The sequence below is a fragment of the Mytilus trossulus genome, chromosome 5 (genome assembly GCF_036588685.1).
Source record: "Mytilus trossulus isolate FHL-02 chromosome 5, PNRI_Mtr1.1.1.hap1, whole genome shotgun sequence".
Lineage (NCBI taxonomy): Eukaryota > Metazoa > Mollusca > Bivalvia > Mytilida > Mytilidae > Mytilus > Mytilus trossulus.
In genome coordinates this window covers 10,719,789-10,738,339 of record NC_086377.1, presented here as the reverse complement: position 1 = coordinate 10,738,339, position 18,551 = coordinate 10,719,789, and positions in this window count along the sequence as shown.

The window sequence follows — 18,551 nt, the reverse complement described above, 5'->3', positions numbered from 1 at the left end:
AGTTGGTATTACTTAGCTTCATAAAAAAGAATGGCCAACGTAGATACAAGTATCTTGTCTTGGGGAGGGATAAAACCTACTTTGTAAAGAATCACTCTGATTCAAACAAAAAATTCTCTGAAACCGATATTATCAAGATGCTTGATTTCTTGATTGACAACATATTTGTTACGTTCGGAGGACGTGTTTTTCAACAGACTGTCGGCATCCCAATGGGAACAAACTGTGCCCCTCTACTTGCTTGCTTGTTTCTTTATTATAATGAGGCTGACTTCATGCAGGAACTTCTAAGGAAGAAAGATAAGAAGTTAGCAATATCCTTTAAATCTACTTTCCGCTATTTAGATGACCTTTTTTCACTAAACAATTCAAAATTTGGTGACTATGTGGATCGCATCTATCCCATCGAATTGGAGATAAAGGATACTACAGATACAGTTAAGTCGGCTTCATATCTTGACTTACATCTAGAAATTGACATGGTATGTTAAAGACAAAACTTTACAACAAAAGAGATGATTTCAGCTTTCCAATTGGGATTTTTTCATTTCTAAGTAGCAATATTCCAGCAGCACCTGAATACGGGGTATATATCTCCCAATTGATACGATATTCCCGTGCTTGTATTTCCTATCATGATTTTCTTGATAGAGGGTTACTGCCCACAAGGAAGCTATTAAACCAAGAGTTCCAAACGGTGAAGTTGAAATCATCCCTTCGTAAATTTTACGGACGCCATCACGAGTTGGTTGACCGTTATGGAATAACCGTTTCACAAATGATATCGGATATGTTCCTTACGTCGTAACTACAATCCCCTTCCCTTTCATGAATTTGACCTACCGAATTGGACAATTTACCGGATTTGTAATCACATAAGCAACACGACGGGTGTCGCATGTGGAGCAGGATCTGCTTACCCTTCCGGAGCACCTGAGATCACCCCTAGTTTTTGGTGTGGTTCGTGTTGTTTATTCTTTAGTTTTCTATGTTGTGTCACGGGTACTATTGTTTTTCTGTTTTTCTGTTTGTCTTTTTCATTTTTAGCCATGGCGTTGTCAGTTTGTTTTGGATTTATGAGTTTGGCTGTCCCTTTGGTATCTTTCGTCCCTCTTTTACTAACATTTTGTGGATAATGATTGCCAATGAGACAACTATCCACAAAATACCAAAATAACACACACATTAACAACTATTGGTCACCGTACGGCCTTCAACAATGAGCAAAGCCCATACCGCATAGTCAACTATAAAGACAATGTAAAACAATTCAAACGAGAAGACTATAATCGGCCAAAGTTGTACAAAATGCAATCTTTTCTTTTCAAATACAGCACCAAAAGCAATCCATAAAACAACAGAAAAACAATCCTACCAAAGCACCCTTAATATATATTTTTAAAGAACAAAAATAGTTATTACTAAGATTGAAGAAACAAGTCTTTGTCCAGATAGTCATATATCATGCTTTTATTAACAAATGATTATTGTAAGGTGTTTCAGAAACCTATTCAGTTGTATAAATCTTGATGTTATTGTGTAAATCAGGGGCCGTGTCAACGAAGCTGTCCTAGGACTAAGACATGACTTATAATGGTCTTAGGACACGTCTTAGTCCTAAGTCGGGTTAACGAAAGTCTCCTAAAATAAGATATGTCCTAAATTTGGTCCTAAAGGTAGGATAAACCATTAGGTGTCTTATGATAGTCCTAAAGGTAACATCGTCCTAAAACGTAATAAAAACAACAAATATGGCATAAACTCAATACTAAAAATTAAACTATCATTAGATAAAGTTAATAAAGAAAAAAATATTGTTTTAATGTTGTTAAAGATTTAATTATGGTATACATGTATTAAATTATTTATTGCTGCCTTTTTTGAAACCTAAACAATACTATCATCATAAGCAACATATTTTAAATCATTCAAATATGGCAAAAGTTTACTTCTTTTTTTTTTACCTAATCCTGATTCGATACATGTAATGAAATCGAGTGGACCTAAGGACAAAACTAGTTTATGTACTAAAATTGCAGCACGAATATCACAAAGTTTTGTGACCATTTACTTTTGTTTTCGTATTGAATTCATTTATATCTTTTATCATATTTAATAACGTATTTATTAGTATTCCGTAAAAAAAATAATACTTTTATTTTGCGTTAATTGTTTTCTATATAAGAGTCATCCTCCCTCTCTTTACATATAGGTTCTAAAATACAATTCAATCTTTGTCATACAAATCTCTACATGTATTTTCAATTAAATAAATGTGTTAGGAGGGTCCTAGATGGTCATATGACCATCGTAGTAAGGACAGTCCTAAGACAGCTTTGTTTTACATCATAAGACATGTCTCAGACACGTCATAAGACCATCCTAAATAATGTCCTAAGACCTATCTTAGGACATATCCTAGGATACTTTCATTGACACGGCCCCAGTTGATCAATTTAGTTTCCGTCTTCGTTCCAACATTTATCTAAACACTTCTGCCTCTTATAGATATCAATTTAGTTTTTTAAATCATATTGTTAAGAAATTAAGAAATGTTTTGGAAACAAACTAGTCTTCTATGATCTTTTATATACAGTTGTTCCAAATTTATTAAGGGAGAAGGATTTTTATATGAACAAAAGAATGGTTTGCAACTTTATATTCGTAACAATATTTAACGCCCTATTTATAAAGTTATAAAGACTAACTGACCATTTACCCTATGACAGTATTTTGTACACTTTTGAAAATAAAATGTAACAGTTGTTTAAACCAAATTTATTATTGAATCCATAACAAATCGCATAATCTACAAATAAAATAAAATTACCTAATATGTAATTTGAAAATTTAAGACCGAGCCTTGTAACATTTAAAAATTATCAAACAGTTAGATAACCAAAACATGAACATTTTAAAATTTACTATAATTTTAATTATCTTTGTGTTGGATCATATATCGTAGGGCTATCGTATTGTAATAAATAATAAAATTAAATATGTTCGTAGCATATGGCATATGTTCACCGTTAAAATTGATAATTTTGTCCTGTGGTCTTTTAATTTAGTGCTGGTCAAACCTGGTTAATCATATGAAGATAAACGGTGCACACATGTGAACGGCCTCGAGCCCAGTAACATGATATATAATGATCTGATGATGAATCTACCAATTCAATTTCAAAACTAAACGAAAGATGCAGGTAAGTGATTTTTTGCGTGTATGTTTTTTATTTGTTGACTATCATTCTCTTTGGTTTACTATAAACAAAAATCTGTTTCAAATTCTTTTCTTTTCTTTATTTGATATTTATCAAATTTATTTATTTCAATTTTTATTTTAAACTAAAATAAATATCGTATCAAGAAGTATAGTCTTTTGTCACAACGTCTAATATAAAATCTATATGATAAGTATTTTTTTTCCAGTTAAATTATAATATAATTAAGTAAAAAAAAATATAATGATAAAATAATATAAGTGAAAAGTTACAATTCGAATGTTAATCAAAAGAGATTCTTAAAAAGAAATATCGGGATAGTTGTTTTTAGTACATTTTTGATTTAGAGAATATTGTCTTTCTATTATCAGTTTCAAATCGTCAAAAGAAAATATAATCGTTAAACACCACTAGCCCCTATAGAAAAATTGAAATAAAAAAATACGGTAATATATCTTTACCAAATTACATCATACTAAAGTACATGCGTAATACCACAAAAAACGGAAATGTAAAATAACATAAGTCCCAAATATTTGACTAGGCCTGCCTTGATCTTATGCATGTGACAAGGAAATCATCATGCAATTAAACATAGGAATCATAGGAAACTGAAATAAATGTAAATAAATAACAAAAGTTACAGCAAAGATAAATTCCTTTTAAAATTCAAAATTAAAATAACGTGTATTTATTTGGGAATAAACTGCTGGCGAAAGGATAATTTTCAGTTTCTGTAAAAAAAACTACTTCAAATTTTTCAAATATAGGCATGAACTATTTTTTTAAACAAAATCGTCTTATTTTAGGGAACGGTCACTAATTGCAACATCGTGCGGAACGTCACGCCCATTTTAATAGTATATAAATTAAAATAAAAAACTGATCTCGTTGTTGTTCGTTTCAAACTATCTGAGTTTGAATACCAACATCAATATAAAAGTGGGACGAAAGATACCAAAGGGACATTCAAACTCGTAAATCTAAAACAAACTGACAACGCCATGGCTAAAAATGAAAAAGACAAACAGAAAAACAATAGTACACATGACACAACATAGAACACTAAAGAATAAACAACACGAACCCCACCAAAAACTAGGGGTGATCTCAGGTGCTCCGGAAGGTTAAGCAGATCCTGCTCCACATGCGGCAGCCGTCGTGTTGCTTATGTGATTACAAATCCGGTAAATAGTCTAATTCGGTAGGTCAAATTCATGAAAGGGAAGGGGATTGTAGTTACGACGTAAGGAACATATCCGATATCATTTGTGAAACGGTTATTCCATAACGGTCAACCAACTCGTGATGGCGTCCGTAAAATTTACGAAGGGATGATGTAAAACATATAGTTACTTTATTTGGCCTTATTAGCATTTTTATAATATCGCTGATGAGTCTTTTTGTAGACGAAACGCACGTATGACGTAAATATAAAATTTCATTCAAGAGTTACGTTCAATATCGTAGCGGCTACATAGGGCTACGTAGATGTATGACAGTTTTATGTGTAGCTAGCCTAGCTGCTCGTTCAAGTCCTCAGTAAGTTTACGTTTCACTACGTAGCCGCTCAGATATTGAACGCAACTCTGGTATCTATGATGAGTTTATTTCCATTTATACTTGTAGTTAGTTCATTTGCTGACGCTTTTTTTCTTATCAAAAGTACATGTATCATAATTGTCTATTCCAGACTAAAGTATTGTTGACAGTTGCTGTGTTGGTTGTGTTCCTGATATCAGTGGATGCCCAGAGCTGTAGAACACGGTGTGAAAACAAAACAACAGTGTGTAAGAAGGAGTGTAAACACAAACATAATGATGTCAAAAAGAGGCAGAAGTGTGTAGATAAATGTTATAAGGAAGACGGAAAATGCAAGGGCAAATGCAAGCCTGGTAGAGCCCTGTTATCCGACTTTCTTCTTGATTTAGAAGATGAATGAAAGGTTTCAGCTTGGATAAAAATTTCGAAGAAATAAAAATGAATTTTATTTAAGTTTTATTTTATTGACATAAAACATAAGAAACCAAACATTGTTGAAGGCCGTACGGTGACCTATAGTTGTTAATGTCTGTGTCATTTGTTCTCTTGAGGAGAGTTGTCTCATTGGCAATCATATCATATCTTATTTTTACAGCTGACTGAGCGGTATGGGCTTTGCTAATTGTTGAAGGCAGAACGGTGCGGCCTATAGTTGTTCATTTCTGTGTCATTTGGTCTGTTCAGGTGAATTGTCTGATTGGCAATACACCACATCTTTTGTTTTTTGAAGACCCATATATTGATCGTGTACATAATAAGGATCTAGATCTGTTGACTTTCCGGAACACTTAATGTGTTCCCAGCGTTTGGTTGGGTCTTTAGTTTTGTAGACAGCTGTTTTTATTCTTTTCGTAGTGTTTGGTTGTGTTTTGGTTGATTTGTTTTTTGCCATGGTATTGTTAGAAAATAAGGATATGTGGGACGATGCAATTAAGACAACTATTCACCAAAGTTTAATCAAAGTAGGCATATAAAAGACACAGTATACGTACTTCAACAATGAGAAGACTCTATATCGGCTATCACTCTTTAAAAGTCCCTAACATGAAAATGTATGAAGCAATTGAGAAACCCAACGCCTTCTTCATAACAAAACGGTTTACAGGAAACAAATATAAGACATGAACCAACGACAACCACTGAGCTACAGGCTCCTGACTTTGGACATACACAGACATAGCGTGGCGTTGTTTAACAAAATTTTGAAGACGCTAACCCTTCTCCAAACATTTGTGCATTAGAACAACATGCACAAGAGAAAACAAAACTATATATAAACAATGAAATCAGTTGAAATTTAACATGTCTTCGACGTACGAGTTTGAATATCACTGTTGATAATGTAAGTTTTACCAATACTAAAACGTGTTTACACATCTTGAAAAAAACAACATTAAGTAATAGATGAGATAGACACTGTAAATAGAAAAGTTACTGGCAAGACAACAACTACAGATAAGTCAAAGAAGGCCTCAATCGTTAATAAATGGTTATTTAAGTTGTGATTGCTCTTACATGGTAATTTGTTTTACCCCTTTTCTGAAGAAGATAGGGAGAAACTGTTAACAGAAAAAAGTTATCAGCAATACTAGATCAATACTAAAAAAATATTATTTGTCATGAATTATATTCTTCTCCACAATGTTGGAGATAATTCAAAGAAGGTGTTTAAGTAATTTGTGGTAACGAAATGCCTGGCTTAGTAATTTACCAGGAAATAGATCACTTTCGTTAAAATCGAAAACGTCACAACAGACATGGGCAAAGCGAATAAAATGTGAATACAAACACCTTCAGATGGCTCCAAAGGAACATCTCTATCCATAAAGGGAAAATTAACAAAAGGGGACGAAAATTCGTCCCTTTTTCGTAACAAAAGTGAGAGGGTCATGGATCTCTTCTCACAGAATAAATATTTGTATCTATGAGAGATTTTTTTTAAAGCGGTTTACCAATTATCTACTTCTGTCTAATTGTATGTCACGTGATCGAAAGTTCAGGTAATATATTTCGACAACAGTTGTTATTCGGCATATTGCGGTCGTCTGGGAGGATTAAATAGTGTCCTCCATGAAATGATGTCCCATTGACAAAATTGCACAGGTATGACCTATGAAATTTGGTCCAGGACATAATCTTATTATAAAATATTGTCCACTTCTTTGTAAAAGTGTCCCTTGACCAAAGATTCTATTGTGACCTTCGTTGGACATTTTTTCATAGTGAAATCATGTCCATATTGCATAAGTCTTGTCTAAAACCAAAAAATTTATTCAACAAAAAATAATAATAAGACAAAATTGACATTTGTTTTCAAATATACAATAGGAATCTAAGAATTGTTTTAAAACATCTTTGAATTGTCCTCTTTAACAAGACCAATAACGTCAGGAATAATATTCATAAATGCTTGATTGCCGTTTCTTCTGCATACGTTTCAGTCTTAGAGTCATTTTTGTTCACATCTGTGTTGTCTTTATTTAAATTTCAATTACGATTTAACTAATTGATTAAAACATTTCAATGATATCTAAATTATTTCCCTTCTTTAGAAAAAAATAGCTATACTATGAAATATTGTCCTTTGTGACATATTTTTATACAACATCCATGAAATTATGTGCAAGTACTAGGGACAATTTTTCACTAAGGGAGACACTATTTTATAGTTTACAAATGTGATATTCTGTCCCATGAACAAAATTTCACAGATCAACTGTGAAATAATGTTCTAGAGGACACAATTTCATGGGACACTTTTTTAGCTTACAGTCACTGAATATATTACTTATGAATAACTACATTGCGAGGGTGCAAAGAGAGCCCCGATAATTCAAATAACTTTTGATCAATGAAAATCGGGTGATCAAAATCAGATCCAATTGAATGTTGATAATATTTTGTCATTTTTAACAGTATACAAGTGGTGACCGAATCAGGGGTGGTGTTCTCGAAGCTATCTTTGGATAAGAACGTGTCCTAAGTCTATCTTATGACAAGTATTTGTCCTAAGTCGTGTTCTCGAAGCTCTCTTAACTTATGATATATCTCATTTTTCGTCCTAACTTTAGGACACCCAACAAGGTGTCTTAAGAGCATCCTATCTTCATCCTAGTGTAATAAAGGTTGGATTTCGCTTTTTGCTCATTATTTTACGTGAAAATTAACATGAAATGAAACGCACCATCGGTTATTAACTCGTATATAAAGAAAAGGTGCATGATTTTAAACTTTGAACTTCGTGTTTCACGATACGATTATAATAAAAAATTAATTCTCTTTTCAAAACAAATTGTTTTCCAGTTTAAATAACAATCTTTTTTATAAAATTACACTGGTAATTATGCAATTTATTTTGTTCATTTTATTATAAAATTCGTAAACAATTTTATCAAATATTTTCGTCATTAATAAATGTTTTATCAACAAATATCTTTAACGATTTAAAATTTCGACTTAGGATATGTTTAGGACGTCCTAACATAAGATTCGTCTGAGATAGCTTCGAGACACAACTTAAGAGTGTCCTAAGTTGATCTTAAGGATGTCTGCATGTCATGTTTTAGAATTTTTGTCAGATTTTCGGAATCCTCTGGTTTTATTCATTGGAATGCCTTAAAACATTTTGCACATGAACTCCAATTTTTCTTTTTATAAATCTTTTACATGTATAATTATAAGCCATTTGTAATAGTCTCATAAAATCTTATTTATTTTTTCATAGTATTTGAGGACTTTGACTGCTTAATGATAAAGATATGAAAAACAAGAGAGCACACTTTCCCGCCATAATTCCAACGGCTAATATCTCGAAAACGAGCACATTGACCCCTATATTTTTTTTGCTTTTTTGAAACCTCAAATGATCCCTTATCAATATATACTAGTTTCATGAAAAGTTATTTATTTTGAAACTGAGCAGCGAACATCCTTAAGTCCGTCCTAAAATTAGTCTTATCTATGACTTAGGACGAATCTTAAGATACTTTCGAGAACACCACCCCAGTTTTGTAAGAAAATGTCGAAGCGATGTGCATATGATCAACACTTTTCAACTTCAGCTACGTGCTATATATTTTATGATACCGAATTTTCATTGCTGAAAGATCTGCGCGTACATGTATTGAAATTGACATGTAAAAAGCTGTCTTTGGGGTCTCAAAGCTGTTGGATTTACTATAGGTGGGTCTAACAAAACGCATTGAACTCGATAGGGGGCATCGATAACACGAATATTGTATTGCAAATTTTTCAAAACATTTACTAAATTTTATCATCGGTATAAAGACATCATTCGTAATTATAGCTCAACATGCAAACTTCTTATACGTTCAGGTATTTCACATCCAAGTTTTTATGGAAATATTCTTTATAAAGCACAAAGGTATCAGTATTCACCTCAGAAACTTACAAAACCTTTGAAAAGACTTATTAAGAAGGGATATGATTTCGATACTGTTGTCAAGTCATTAAAGATTGCATATTTTGGCGTTTATATTGAGTCACTGATAAGGTCTTTGCGTCAGAACTAAACACATTTATTCTAAAAACAGTTGTTGGCATGACACGGGTTATGTTCTTCTCTTATATGTTATGATGGTATGATACTAAACCCCTATCGGGAAGGATTGTGCCTGATGTTCATATGATGAAATCATAATCCTTCAGTCAGTTTAATTGAAGTCTGGAGCTGGCATGTCCGTTAACTGCTAGTAGTCTGTTGTTATTTATGTATTATTGTCATTTTGTTTATTTTCTTTGGTTACATCTTCTGACATCAGACTCGGACTTCTCTTGAACTGAATTTTAATGTGCGTATTGTTATGCGTTTACTTTTCTACATTAGTTAGAGGTATAGGGGGATGGTTCAGATATCACAAACATGTTTAACCCCGCCGCATTTTTGCCCCTGTCCCAAGTCAGGAGCCTCTGGCCTTTGTTAGTCTTGTATTATTTTAATTTTAGTTTCTTGTGTACAAGTTGGAAATTAGTATGGCGTTCATTATCACTGAACTAGTATATATTTGTTTAGAGGCCAGCTGAAGGACGCCTCCGGGTGCGGGAATTTCTCGCTACATTGAAGACCTGTTGGTGACCTTCTGCTGTTGTTTTTTATTTGGTCGGGTTGTTGTGAATGTCTCTTTGACACATTCCCCATTTCCATTCTCAATTTTATTGGTTTTCTATTTGCTTGATGGCTTACTTATCGTATGTTTTGAATATATTCTTACTTACATTAATGAATTTTAAATCTAGCGAAATCATTAAAAAGTAAGTGCAAGATAGAAGGAAAGAATATTTTTGTTTTAGGTCTTTGGTCAGCAGAAAAAAATGGGGTCAAGGTTGAGTTGTAATTTCTACATCGGATGGACGTGAGGGCATTCCGGTGTACAGCTTTCGCCTAGATTTCCATTACAAAATATTCGTTTTGGTGTTTTAACCGATCTGCAAACATGATGAATACGTAGACATTATCAAGTGCAAACTAGCATTCCTTATCGCTTGTTATAAATTAATTTCTTCAATGAATACTCATCAAATACTTTTAAAAAAGATGAATTTATAATATTAAAATGTTTTGTTATATGTATATACATATAAGTAGAAAAATCCTGAATATCTATGCACACGCAAGCGGGAGAATATCTCAAGTTTGATATGATATATAACAATAAACCATAGTATACTGATTTGTATCACTACAATATAATAATCATTACGGTGAGGATGAATTCCATGTCATTATCTTATCATCCACTCACAAACTTGTCCCAGAAAAAAATTGTATCTGTACAAGTTAAATGTGCCGGTGTATAAGTTGACTTTAGCTATTTGTATAACTTCATTATGCTAAATGATAAACCAATTTGTAGGTCTGTAGATAAACGAGACGAACAGCCACTTTGTCCTTGCTTTATGTTGATACCAAATGTTTAGAAAATATCAACATCACTAAAAACATAACATCATATTAAATAAAATACAAATCATTATTTTGATTAATATTTTATTTACAAAATCAAGTCAGTGGCCTCTTTCCATTCAGTTTAGCAGCCGTGTAAGGAGTCGATATCCAAGTCAACTTTATAGTGCTATTAGTATTATATTATCGAGTCTAGGATTGGTCGTTCCAGGTCTTGCGAAGATATCACTGACGAACTTGTTGTGGTACATTGCGCTTAAGAATTTCGCGCAGATCGCGTTTACTAAATACATTACCTACAAAATATAATTAACACATTGGTATTCCTAAGTCATTTAGCAGAGCGAGCTGTTTACAATACACAATGCATGCATACTTAAAATTATACAATAGTAAGTTTACAAAAAGTGATTTTTAAAATAATTGTTTTTTTTCTTAAATTTTTTTTTTCTTTTTTGGTAATTTTTAATCTTTTTTCGGGGTGGGGAGGGAGGAATGTTAAAGAGAAAAATCTCGCCACAATCTACCAGTGATGCTTTACACAATGATGTTGAAATATGAAACAATGAAGATGATATGATTGCAAATGAAAAAAAAACTCTCAACAAGAGACCAATGCCGTCCAATGTCCAATATGTCGGCAAAAAGCTCTACAGAGCTTATGTTTGTATTTAATGTAACCCGACTTGAAATAAAATTTCTTATCTTGTCTTATCTAACAGCCTAATACATGTATGTACAATTAAATTAATGAATGTTTTTTAAATATATGCAAGTGTGAGAGGGTGTTATTTTTGTTATTTTTGTTTGTTTGTTTTTTGTTTGTTTGGCTGTTTTGTTGGGGGGGGGGGGGTCAGGTCATCGTTTTTATATTTCTACACATTTATTTTATTTTTCACTTTATATTCCTGTCAATTTATCTGTATTATATAACCTAAACATGCATCAAATATTTGTTACTGGACGTTTAACAACCATGCAACAATCAATATTAAAAAGAAGATGTGGTATGGTTGCCAATGAGACATCTATCCACAAAAGACCAAAATGACACAGACATTAACAACTACATGTCACCGTACAGCCTTCAACAATGAGCAAAGTCCATACCACATAGTCGGCTATAAAAGGCCCCGATAAAACAATGTAAAACAATTCAAACGAGAAAAAACTTTCGGCCTTATTCATGTAAAAAAATGAAAGAAAAAAACAAATATGAAACACATAAACAAACGACAACCACTGAATTACAGGCTCCTGACTTGGGACAGGCACACTGCATAAACAATGTGAATGTTTTCTTTATATTTCATCACCTCTATTTCTATTAATTTTTTTTGCCTCGCTTCCATACTTACCTTTTTGCACATTATTCTAATATCTGTAAAACACCTTCATATCCTTATAGATGGTGACCTTTTGCATAGCCTCATACATGTACAATACATGTTTATTGAAACAAGAAAAGTAAAAACAACTGCATGCTTAGGCTTTTAGAGAAATTCTGTTACAACGTAAATTTTAACAAAAATCAAATAGCATTCAGGTTATCAATAATTATTCATTAGGAAATGTCAATTCATTTTTCCTGGACCGGGGGAAAGGGGAGCAAATTGTTGATTTCCCTTGAAAATGATGACATTCCGATTAAAAAACATATCTTGAAAGTTGTCCCAAAAAAAATAGTTTAATTAGTTGCTGAATAAATTCACAAAAAGACAGTTTTGAAAGAAAAAAAAACCGTACATTCACGGGAAATGTTATTTTGAATACTGTATTTTGGAATGAAGAATACCAGCTTTATCGACATTAAAAATATAATTATTATTTATACCTATTCTCCAAAACACAGATCAGAAGTTTCACATTATCATCGATCTTAATCGGTATTGTATTTAATTATAAACCAATTCAAATGTGTACTATTCCAATCAACATGTAAATGTATTTTACATAAAAGCTTTTGCATAGAGACATTACACACGGGTGTCGATATTAACACACCCGCCGATAAGTTGTCATAAATCACGCATGTGGACGCTGGTATTAATTAACGGCCAGTTTAAGAAGTAAAATCAAGCTGTGACAATTTCCGCACCAGATAAGAAGTTTCAGTAGTAATAAAATCATGTTAGAATTTTTTTTGGTGACCTGAACTGGGGGGGGGGGGGGGGGGGGGCACGTGCCCCTTGTGCCCCCCGGTAAATCCGCCACTGGGTTACACAGTACCAAACGACAACCCTGACAAAACAGACTCCTGGCTTGGGACAGGCACATACAGAATGTAGCGATGTTGAACTAGTTAGCGCCGAACCTTCCTCTTAGTTACTGTTATATTTAGAATTCAATAACTGATGCAATGGTAATAATAAATTATATATACCTATACATATTATAGACTATGTACTGTTTATCTATTTATATGTGTGCCAATGAGACAACTCGCCATACAAGTCACAGTGTATACATAAAGTCAAAAATTACGGGTCAAAGGACGGTCTTCAAAACAACGTAGTCTTTGTTTTTATTGAACAGCAATCTATAAAAGGCCCCAAAATGACAAGCAAAAAACAATTCAAACAGGAAAACAAAAGTATAATATAATTTAAAAAAACAAACCACTGAACAACAGACATGTGCATAAAAATACAGCGTAGCATTGGATATCTCGTGAAATAAAACACATGGCACATACCTATACATTTTCTTTCATTAAAGTTTCAAAGTTATTGGCGTTTCCTAGGCAACCACCATAAACAAACGTTTCACATTTCCCAGATCTCGTGTTAAAGAGATATTTTTCCAAGTATGCATAACAAGGACCGGAACTTGCTGGCAACCTACACACATTCTGTTGGCGACCTATAAATATAATTATATTAAAATATACATTAATTCAATTAGACCATGTCTGGATTTTTTCTCAATCGCGTATAGTAGATTGTATTCGACGGGTTTGCTACATGCCTTATATTTATAAGTATATTTGATATACATTGATTTATCTTGCAAATGTCGGAAATTTTAATAAAATGCGTCTATTTTTTTTACTTCAGTCATGGACTGTTTGGCAATGACATCGATGGCCTAGTGGTCTAAGAAGTTACTACTGTAATCACTAGCCAGTCAACACTGATGTTATCAGTTCGAGCCCCGCTCGGGCGCGAGCACTCGATTCCAATCTTATTGACCAGGATTGTTAGATTTCTTATCGAAGGTCATTGTTTTCTCCGGTAACTCTGACTTCCTCCACCAATAGAAACTGGCCGCCACGATATATCCTAAATGCGGTGCTTAAAAGTGGCGTTATATATATAAACACCCGAATTCAAATCTTCATTCATGACCGTTTATATTTTATCACTATTTTATAAGTTAGATGCAAACAATACGGTTAAACCAAAGTTATTTCAATTCGAATTATGTAGTTGTATTCTTAAATTGTTAAGTTTGTGCGTACATACTTATGAAAAAGTTATATTGATTTAACAGTTTAAAACAATTTGAGAGCGGTTTTAAAGACTTTGACATGTGGTATAGACACTTGTCTACTCGAACGACTTAAAACTTGAAATATTGAAATATTGTCACATGGTAGACATTTTTAGATGTTGAACACGTCCAGATGCTTTAAGTATTTCTGTATATTTCCAATGTGTCATAGCTTTACGTATTTCAATTTGTCATGTATTTTCGTAATTACCATGTGTCATGTGTGTTAATATATGTTGATGTCATTGACGTATGTTTTTATATCAATCTTTGTTTGCGTACATCAATACATCGGCTGTTATCTGCTCTGTTGTCGGGTTGTTGTCTCTTTGAGACATTCCCCATTTCTATTCTCAAATGTATTTACCATACTTGTTTATATACGTACACCAATACGTGAACTACAAATCTGTATATATACGTACATACTTACAAGTATTCTACATGAAAAAAAAAACAGTCCAAATAATAATATACTTACCTAATGCTTCCGCGGAAACCTGATATATGATTTGATCATAAAAACTTCAACTGTATACACGCCATAAATATACGTACAAAATTATTGTTTTTTCCATATTTTTCATTTTTATTTTTAACAGCAACAAATTCTTTATTGCACTAGCTATATATAGTATATACTAGTTGTTAACAACTGCCCTATATACTACAACTATTATATATAGGATTATCCCTGTGTGTTAGTCGTCAAATGAACATGAAAATTATTGAATATCATTCTTATATTTAACATTATTTCAAATCTTTATTATTATTTGAAACAAAGTATGATAGTGAGTGAGATTTCAAACTTGCGATCCTGGTCAATTAAGATTGGAGTCGATGGCAGGTGCGTTCAACTCTCATACTAGTTGACTTAGATTGTTATACATGTAGTTTGAATAGCTATAGCTCATCGTAGAGCCTTTACCAATGAACAAAACCAATACCGCATTGTTAGCTATGAAAACTAGGTCCCGACATTGAAAACAATTTTAACCATTAAGTTGATTTATATACCCACAATTAACTAAATGATAGAAATATATACAACAACAAAAAACACAAGTACAGTCTGATGACTAGGCCCATGATCATACAGAATGGTGTCGAACATGTTCACCGGGAGCAAATTAACCTTCCCCTAGAAATGTAGGTAAACATACAAGTTGTATAAGAAGTTCAATCAATAATGAAATAGTGACTAAGTCAATAAATGAATTATTCTTGAATTTCAAATGCATATAGAATAAGATATAAGAAGATGTCACAGTGCAAATCAGACAACTCTCCCTCAGAGTCACAATTTATAAAATTAAAACATTGTAGGTCAAAGTACGGTCTTCAACACGGAGCCTTGGCTCTCACTGAACAGCAAGCTATAAAGGACCCCAAAAATGACTACCGTAAAACCATTCAAACGGGAATATATAGAACTAGAGGCTCTAAAGAGCCTGTGTCGCTCACCTTGGTGTATGTGAATATAAAACAAAGGACGCAGATGGATTCATGACAAAATTATGTTTTTCTGATGGTAAATTGTTTGTACATCTTACTTTACTGAAAATTTTTGCTGCTTACAATTATTTCTATCTATATTGAACTTGGCCCAGTAGTTTCAGTGGAAAATGTTAGTTAAAATTTACAAATTTCATGAAAATTGTTAAAATTGACTATAAAGGGCAATAACTCCTAAAGGGGTCAACTGACCATTTTGGTTATGTTGACTTATTTGTAGATCTTACTTTGCTGAACATTATTGCTGTTTACAGTTTATCTCTATCTATAATAATATTAAAGATAATAACCAAAAACATCAAAATTTACCTAAATTTACCAATTCAGGGGCAGAAACCCAACAACGGGTTGTCTGATTCATCTGAAAATTTCAGGGCAAATAGATTTTGACCTGATAAACAATTGTTCTCCATCAGGTTTGCTATAAATGCTTTGGTTTTTGAGTTATAAGCCAAAAACTGCATTTTACCCATATATTTTTAGCCATGGCGGCCATCTTGGTTGGTTTGACGGGTCACGCCACACATTTCTCAAACTAGATACCCCAATGATGATTGTGTTCAAGTTTGATTTAATTTGGCCCAGTAGTTTTGGTTGGAGAAGATTTTTGTAAAAGTTGACGACGACAACGACGACGGACAACGGACGCCAAGTGATGAGAAAATCTCACTTGGCCCTTTGGGCCAGGTGAGCTAAAAAGAGGGAAAAGAACAAATAATTGGTAAACAACAATAAGTCCTGTCAGGAATCAACAGATAAATCCTCCTTACCAACTTATTTGTACATTTTATTCTGCCGAGCCTTTTTTATTTTGATATAGTTTCTCTATATCTTACGGAAGCATGTCGTAATTTCGACATAACATGTCGTTATAACGACATCGCTATGTCGTAATTTCGACATATCATGTCGTAATGACGACATCACTATGTCGTTTTAACGACATAGCTATGCCGTAATAACGACATCGCTATATTTAAAAGAATATGTATTATGATTGGCAAGAGACTAAATGACAAAGAAATTCACAATTATACGTCATCATAATGTCCCCGATAATTATAAAAGCCCCCGCATGGTCAGCTATAAAAGAGGGAAGAAAGCTACCAGAGGGAGAGTCCCCGAAATGCAGTGTGGCAGACAGTGTTATTATTCAATTATTAGCTCCCTTGGTAAAACTCCAAAATTCATATTTAATGTATTCTATTGTTAAATAAATTACATGAAGCTTAATAAGTATATATTTGTTAATTGCATAGCTTTTTCTATTTGAATTCATTGGTTAAAGATATTTATTTTTATTGTAAAGTTTAATATTTGCATCGTCGCAAAATCTTTGGTTACCTTCAGTGAGAAACTTATATATGTTATAGGTACCACTTTAGATTAACATGGGCCATAGCGCTAGAGCTGTACAATTTGACAAAGTTGTTTAGATTAACAAGTTACCGGTCGTACAATATCTATACAGTCACACATGTTGGAAGAATGAAACTGTACATTGAAGTCAAGCCAAGCTTTCCATCTCCCTTTAAATAAGCGCAAACTACATGGCTTCTTTGTATAAGGGTGTATTGAAGTATTGATAGCTCTAATTCTACTTTCAAACGTTGGGCACGCGTTATGTTCCTACAACCCATAGAATTTAAAACAGAATCTTCGAAATTTCATCCGCAAACCAAAATAAAAATGTTAGAAAACACGAACCAATATTAAAACAAATTCAATATATGTTTTGAATTATGTTTTTACAGCTCTTGATCATCTCTTAAGTAATATCTAGTATATTTGAGGATTAAAAAAAGAAAGCTATGTGAAAAAAACGGATGTCCCCATCCAACGTTACATTTATGAAAAACTGTTTTAACTCTTATGTATAGTGATCCTATTTCTTATTCTCTGATCTTCTTGATTCTTGACAGGAACATTCACAACGACATGTGTCGGTTCTTTGTGGCGTTAAAGCCGTTATTTTACCAAATTTCATTTGACTCGACTGCATATTATAGTAGAAAATGAATAAAAATAGTAAGACAATAATAATATCTCACAAAAGTACAAATATTTGCCTCATGTGAGTTCAAATATTGCTGATACAATAAAATCGTCTCTACACAGTCTTAAAGGAATAAAATGCTTCAATACATTACAAAACGGTAGCCAATTTTTCAAAACGTCTGCAAACGTCTAAAATCCTAAAGACGCTAATTTCCGACGTTAAATGTGCTAAAGTTTCAATTAAATGTTTATGATAATTAAAACAAATCGTGTTATGAAATTTAGAGAAAGATGTTAATAATTGATGCCGGAAAAAAAATAGTGCATGTTGCTAAAGACTCTACCCGGGGTTCGACACAGTTCAAATTTGGCAATTTTTATTAATTGTATAGCATTTAACGCTTTATTTAAAAGAATTTGGAAATGGGGGAACAATCCCATTTTATAAAAAAAAAATGAAATTTATGTTATGGAAGTACTCCGAAATAGATCATTTAAAGTCGTCACTTCAGTGAGGTGCAATCACCAATATCAAAACACTTAATACCAGTTCACGGAATGTTTTACTTCGCGATTTGTCCTTCTAAGTAGTAGTATAATAGGGATAAGAAAACAGTAGAGCAGGTAGAGCAGGTAGAGCAAAGTAAACATTGTGCTAGTGATGGTGGAATGTTTGGTCCACGTATCATACTTTTGACCAAGGTAAAGCAACATTGGTTGGTAACCAGGGTATGTTTGTCGTCCATTTTGTTTTTCCACGTTTCAAGGTAAAGCAACATTGGTGGGTAACCAGGGATATGTTTGTCGTCCATTTTGTTTTCCACGTTGTAAGGTAAAGCAACATTGGTTGGTAACCA